The sequence below is a fragment of the Cornus florida genome, unplaced genomic scaffold, assembly GCF_030987335.1.
Source record: "Cornus florida cultivar Cherokee Brave unplaced genomic scaffold, ASM3098733v1 CherokeeBrave_3.0.0_Hap2_Chr06, whole genome shotgun sequence".
Lineage (NCBI taxonomy): Eukaryota > Viridiplantae > Streptophyta > Magnoliopsida > Cornales > Cornaceae > Cornus > Cornus florida.
The window spans coordinates 58998537-59006395 of NW_026775576.1; positions in this window are offsets into that span (position 1 = coordinate 58998537).

The window sequence follows — 7859 nt, forward strand, 5'->3', positions numbered from 1 at the left end:
GTCCCATTCAGCGTCCTCCGCCATGGGATCATCCTCAAAAAAAGGAGGAGATGGAGAAATGGGCAATGGAGAAGCAGCGAGCTGAGGGTGCCGAGAATGGTTTAGAACATTGGTCCACCGGCGGAGAGTAAAAGTTTGAATCTTTTTGCCTCTCGGTTCATGAGGAGGAACAATGAAGCCTTTGTGCTTTAAGAGCTGGATAACGAAGAATGGCAATGGCAAGGGCCGATTTTTAAGACGCTGCTGCCGTGCATTGATACACTCGTCCCAAAACCGCATAAATGTGTCCCAAATGAGCTCCGGGACAGAGAACCATTTGCCTTGGTCCATGGTATACAAGGCTTGCAACATCAGGCCTCGGCGCTCGGTGCTGTGCGCCAAGAGGTAAACATTATGCTTGAGAACGGAGTCAAGGAACCAAACTCGCTTCGGAAGGGTGGATTTGAGGGTAAAACTCCAGGGTCGATGAGGGTCATTCACGTTGCAAATGGCAGCGACAACCTGCTCCACAGTTAAAATATCCGGCTCCTCATATAAAGGGTGATTCTCATGATTGACAATGTCATCGGGGCACTCCAGAGGACAGCCGGAGACCGCCACCATGTCAGCAAGAATGAAGGAAAAATGGATGCCATCAATGGATGTGGTGAGAGAGACCGGCGGCTCTTCAGGGCAATTAAGATTCTGGAAGAAGAGCCGCACCACACGTGGGTAGGTGACCTTTGCAACGGGATGGCAAATGTGCTGAAGGCGCCGTTGACTAATTCCGCGGCAGCCCATGAAGTGGTGGGAAGAGTGTCAAAGACACCCGTGAGCGGGAAGAGAAGCTCATAATTGAGCTTTTTGTCGAGCCAAGGGGCTCGGGGCTGCTCATAAGGAACGACGGGAACATTCGCAGAGGGTCTAGGACGACGAGAAGGGCCGGCACGAGACATTTGGAGAGGCAGACGTGGTTGAGGAATTTCAGCGAGCACCTGGCATGCATCAAGAAAGAGAGAATGTGAGAATGAGAGGAATTGATGAAGAAACCCAAAAATTTTCAGACACAATGCTCTCTATGGTAGAGCATAGCAACAACCACAACCAAACTCCAAGGATTTGATGCCCATACTCCTCAAATGTAACACAAATGGAACAAAAAGATTGAAGAGAAAGAGGGAAGAGACATACCTTGAAAAAGGAGTGGAGAGAAGCACGGATGGAATGAGGAGGAATAGTGGGGGTGATGGTTATTTATAGGGATGGATGTGGAGGAAGGAGAGGAGTGAAATGGGTAGATGATTATGGAAGGAAGGGGAAGTTGGAAGGGTTGAGGTCGTGGGTTATTGGTGAATGAAGGAGAGTAGTGGGGTGGGTTAGGAGTTAATGGAGGAAGAGAGGAAGTTAAAAAGGTTGAGGTTGTGGGTTGATGGAAGGAGTGGGAAGGGTGGAAGGGAAGTAATGGAAGAGAGGAAGTTAAAAATGGAGGAAGGAGGTCGTGGGTTGAGAGACTGGAAGGACGCGGGAGAGAGAGAGTTCAGATTTAAAAAGGAGGGAAGGAGAGTTAGAGCACTCGAAGTTAGGCCTTCGAGCGCTCGAACTTGGGGTAGTGAGTTTCGAGCGCTCGAAAGGGACACTTCGAGCGCTCGAAGTTTGGACAGTGTGTTTTTATGGACTTTCGAGTGCTCGAAGTGTGTCTTCGAGCGCTCGAACTTAAGGCAGTAGGCTTCTTGAATGAAAAATGGAAGTTTCGAGTGCTCGAAGCTAGGACTTCGAGTGCTCGAAGCTAGGACTTCGAGTGCTCGAAGCTAGGACTTCGAGTGCTCGAAATTTGACAAGTGAGCAAAAGCCTGGATGAAATGACTGAAATTGCCAACATCTCTTTAATGCATGGATGGCATTTGGGGAAAATTTTCAAACTTTGCAACATCACTCCAATACCTGGATGGAATTTGGGGAAAATTTTCGAATTCCAGGCAACATTGATACTTCGACTCCCCGGTTTGGTTGTAAGATTGGACCATTTCTTAGCGAAAATAAAGGGGCAAAAATCTTTAGCAAGTTTGATTGTAAAGCAAGTTTCTGGCAAATCAAATTACGAAAGAAATCCAAGCCATTAACTACTTTTAGTACTTCAAGAGGTCATTATCAGTGGACCGTTATGCCATTCGGCCTCAATACTGCACCTCAGATCTATCAACGGTGGATGGACTCTATCTTTAATGATCTTAAAGATTTTATTGTCGTTTACATCGATGATATCTTGGTCTTTTCTAAAACCAGAGAGGAACATAAACAGCACCTCCTATGTCTTTCAGAAAAGCTGAAAAATTATGGGATCATCTTATCTCCAACAAAGATAGATGTCGAAAAAGAATCAATTGATTTTCTTGGTCTAGTTTTAACCCACAAAGGAATAAAGCTACAAGATCACATCATTATTAAAATTCGTGATTTACCTGACACTCTTCAAGATAAAAAGCAACTACAGAGTTTTTTGGGAATCTTGAATTATGGTCGTACGTTTATTAAAGGGTTGTCCCAAAAGGAACTTCCTTTAATAAAAAAGCTATAGAAAAACTCTGCTTTTGACTGGACTGATAGTGACACTACCATTATCCGACAAATCAAAGCTGATTTAGTCCATATTCCTGAAGTTTATTTTCCTCAAAATGGTGATAAACTTATTTTAGAAACTAATGCTTCAGATTTCTACTGGGGTTGTGTTTTAAAGGCCATTCCTCAAGATAAATGGGCTAAAGCTTCTTCTCCAACCTACATGATACGAGCCCGAAAAACTCCTATCACAAAAAAGCTTCAAAAAGAAGAACTAATTTGTGGTTATAATTCTGGAAAATTCAAACCTAATGAACATAATTATATTATTTATGAAAAAGAACTTCTGGCCATTAAACTAGCAATCAAACGTTTTCATATTTATCTTGCTCCAGAAGACTTTATTATTCGCACTGACAACCAAGCAGTGAAAGATTTTCTTATAAACAAAAAAAATTGTTTAGATGGACGGCGATTAAAATTGTATAATGTTATTGCCCAATATTCCTTTGCTATTGAACATATTAAAGGAACTGACAATTTTCTTGTTGATTTCTTAAGTAGACCAAAAGAAATATCTAACCCTGATATTTTTCTCTCCATGCATACAGATGGATGAACAAGGTTATCCACCCAAAGATAAAGATCGTTGGATCATGATTGCTAAAAAGGCAGTTGATAAACCAACTCCATCACAACCAAAAAAATGGTTCGTGGTCTTTGTTGGTCACCACCCAGGCATTTATGAAGATTGGAATAACTGTCACAAACAGTTTCGTTCCTTCAATGGTTCGTGTTTCAAAGCCTATGATACACTTATAGATGCACAAACCGTTTTCTATAACGTGGGGCAAGCTTCTCAAAAAATATTTTCAAAACATCAGGATGCTGCAGAAGTTAACGACTTCTATAATCTTGGTCTTCCAAATGATCTTTATGAAGAAATTAATAACGTTTGGAAAGCCCATAAACTTGGTGCACAAAAGAAATTCAGACAACATCTGAGTGCTCTTATGGCGCTTATAGCTGAACAAACAGCCATGACTGCTGCGCTTAAAAAGCTTTGCATCCAAATCTGTCTTACTATTGACTGGGAAAAAGATTTTTCTTTATCTCAAATTAATTGTTTTTTTAAACTTGCCCAGTTAGTAGGAGAACAAGATTTCCCTCAAAATACGTTTGCTAAAATCAATCGTATATGTCTTCTTTAAAAAGCAAGAGACAGTTTTCCACCTGATCTGTTTCAAATGATTTTCTCTTACATCGAGGATCATTATAAAACCATAAAATATTTCTATCATGAAATGCATGAAGACATCAATACCTTTGATGTACTCTATAATGGCAAGAAAGTCCCAAAACTGGATCTTTTCATTATTCCTTATTTTGAATGGTCTATGGACCCAATTGACTGGGGTATTGTGAACAAACTCACCTTCACCTCTACTGATTCTTACTGACCTTTTCCCGCCATGATCAAATCCATGGTTTACAAAGTTAGTTCTCGGTGGAATTACAGCCGTCACCTCACCTTTTGGATTTTTAGTACCATTGGCAGTCGAGAAAAAACTCGATTCTTTCAACCTTATCAAATTTGGTTCCTCAAGCTCACCGCACACGATGAGTATGAACATCACCAACTTTTGAATTCAGAAGAAATTGCTAACAACATTCTTCCATACTACTTAGAAATTCACAGTTTCTTATACCTTTAAGATACTGCTCGCCGTATCAAAAACGGTTCATACAACAACCATGATCGGATGTTCTATTGTTGTGACGGAAGAAGACTTTTTGTCACTTCTCTAAATATGTATTATGAAGAAAATGAAGAACACCAAATCCAGGTTGCATAAGCATTTCTACAAGAAATTATAAATATGACTACACTGGATATTCTTTCTCGTGTTAAAGAAGGCGCCGACAGGCTTAATCTTGAATGGGATCTTTCTGATGCACAATCACTCGCCAGCACTCCTCCACATGATGAATATGAACTCCATAACATCATCAATGCCATGGAAGGATAATCTGATACTCTTTTCCAATCGACTGCAGACTATCTAGCACACGACAAAAAGAGCTATCACGTCTACTTTACCAAAAGCAGCAAAGTAGCCGAAAGTTGCCGACACACTATTCATCCACAGTAAAAGCTGCCGACAATCACTTTTTCAAACAGTAAAAGGAAAGATTCGTTCTTATCTTCTCTAAGAACTGTTTACCTTTTGTAATGTTATTTAAATCGCAACTCCACAAAGTTTTCGGCATCAGTTTTTATCTTGTAATCTTCTTTTTAGTTTTTCCTTTCTTCATTGTAAATTTCTATAGTTCCGCAACTACTACTGTAACTGTAATTGGTATCAGAGCCGTACCTCGAATCTGGACCACTATTGTAAGTTTTATCTTTAAAGTGTTCAATCTATTTGTGCCTTATTACTGTTATAAATCTCATATGTTTGATTACTGTTTAAAGCCCATATTATCATGTCCTTGCTTATTTGTCTGTGAGACTTTTATTAAGCTTATAACAGGAATTTTCGGTTTTAGGCACCAAAACAGAAATCAAAAGGTCTTAAGAACCCAAAACTGTTTGTATGGCACAACCTAGTTCTATAAACTGTATTCGTAATATTACAGGTCAAGATCCGAATAGTTATCGGCACTTATCTCATTTCCCACATTCAGAACAGCTCACTTTTAACCAAATTGGAGCAGGAATGAACTTCCTAATAGATATGGTTACTGATTGGAAAATTGATTTCCAACATAACCTTAAGGCTACCAATACCCATATGGATTCCTCATTTGAAGATGTCCAACAAGGAATGATCTCCTTGAATGACAAACTTGAAACTCTCACCCAGATTTTCACTCTGTCCACTCCAAATGACACAACCGTCATCCAGGAACAAATCCGTCAAATGACAATTGACTTAGCTAAACTTAAAAAGGCTAAAATGTCTGATCGCTATCCCCCAGATCCATCAAAAGAAGAACCTCCTGATAAACCATCCGAGGAAGAACCTCTTCTTTCTTCTTTCGACGAAAAGCCTCTTCGCTATAAGGTTAAACCCCTTTTCTATGGCAATGAAGAAATAAAAGTTTTAAAGGAAACACCTTCCTTTACTTACAATAGAGATGAGTATGACAGCATCATAGATCAACTCAATTGTTTACAAGCTCTATATGTTTACCCTCAAATTACTTTTGATGAAAGCACACATATCATCAATCAAATGAAACAGATCTCTTTATAAAATGAAGATCTCCTTTCTCACTTCGGTTATTCACTTACGACTAGTGACTCCGAATCTGATGGAGAACAGATCTATATCTTCTCCGACAACTCTGAATCATCTTCTTCAGAATCTCTCGATGAAACTATAGAAGCTGATCCCCCGCCTATCACAGATTTTCAACCAAAATCTAAAAAGAAATCTAAAAAACGTGTCGCAGACACTGTTTTAGATGAATCTTTTTATGGTGAGTTTCCTTCTGAAGACATACTCTCGGCAGAAGAAATTCCATCCACAAGCCTTCCTACCGATTCAACAGAAAAAGAAAAAGAGCCTAAAAAGCCTTCTGTTTACACCCCATCATATAAATATGATTTTTCAACCGTTCCCACATGGACGAGAAAAGATGACCTTAATAAGTTTCCTATTTCACAAAATGGAACTTATCTAGATCTTTCAAATGTCCCTTACAAAGATCATTTGAAAACCATCGACGAATGGGCACAATCATTAGCTATCCTCGTCAATAATCAGAAAGGAACGTGGCAGCGAGATCGATTTCTCGATTATATCTCTGCAACTCTCCAAGGAGATGCTCTAGATTGGCTTCGCCAATGGGATCAAACCACTCAAGGCCAACGACAGAAAGAAGAACTCTTAAATAACTTCGACAAGATCGATGGAGTTCTCAGAGGATTTGTCAAAATCCTGAAAGAAGAATTAGTCGGTCATACAGGAGAACAACTCCTTACCGATGATGCAACTTGCGCTCTCTCCAAAATAGAGTTATGCGACATTTGCCGATTTCTCGCTTACGTCAAAATTTTTACCAAATATTTTCGATGTCTTCCACCAAATACTATCGAGCACCGTTACCTCAATTTTTTCACAAACTCCCAAACCCATGGGATGAACTTGCGGCCAAAAGATATCCTGACTTTCTTGTTCGCATCCAGAAACTCGATAACATTGGATTTCGTACTAACTTCGTTATTCGTCTCATCAACAAAAAATGTCTTGAGACTAAAGCCAAAAAGCAGGTGAAGAATCAAATCAGCAATACCGCAGAAGGACAACGCTGTTGTGATAAAATTCTCCAAGAAACTTGGAAAATTGGCTGTGCAACTTACAAAGCTGCTACCACCAAACATCACCATTCTGCGAAACGCAAAAACCTATCGCTGGCATAAATGGCAATCTGGAAAAAAACCGATACGCTCTTCTAAGAAATATGTTACACCAATTTCTCCTCCCTCAAAGCCCAAAACGCGTAAAGGGAAAAAGAAAGCCTCTAAGGCTACTTCTTCTAAACAGCCTGAAATAAAAAAAGATTACAAATGCTAAATTTGCAATGAAGCAGGTCACTATGCTACAAACTGTCCTAAAAAAGGAAAGAGTGCCTCTAAAATGATCAAGCATTTACAAACGGATAATCTCTGTGTTGTCTATGGTAAAGATCTTTCTGACTCTGAAGATGTTCTCTACGAAATCTCCAGTCAAACATCTAGCTCTACTGATGACTACTCTGATAGTGCCTCTAACAGTGATAATAGCACTATCGATACTATCTGTATGATCAATTTTACTCCTTCAAAACAGGACGAAGATACCACTATCAAACTTAGTGATATAATTGGAGAAGAAGCTTCAGCCCATTTATCTTGAGGAATGGCCTTTAAAACACAACCCCAGCAGAAATCTGAAGCATCAGTTTCTAAAATAAGTTTATCACCATTTTGAGGAAAATAAACTTCAGGAATATGGACTCACTAGCTAACAATCCGACTGGTGCTACATCATAGGCATACTGGTAATGTAGATAATTGTAACCATATACATATGAACTGAGAGCAACGAACAATTCTTAACATCCGATCATAGTTGTTGTATGAACCGTTTTTGATACCGCGAGCAGTATCTTGAACAGTGTGTCGGCAACTTTCGGCTACTTTGCTGCTTTTGGTAAAGTAGACGTGATAGTTCTTTTTGTCGTGTGCTGGATAGTCTGTAGTCGATTGGAAAAGAGTATCAGATTATCTTTCCATGGCATTGATGATGTTATGGAGTTCATATTCATCAAGTGGA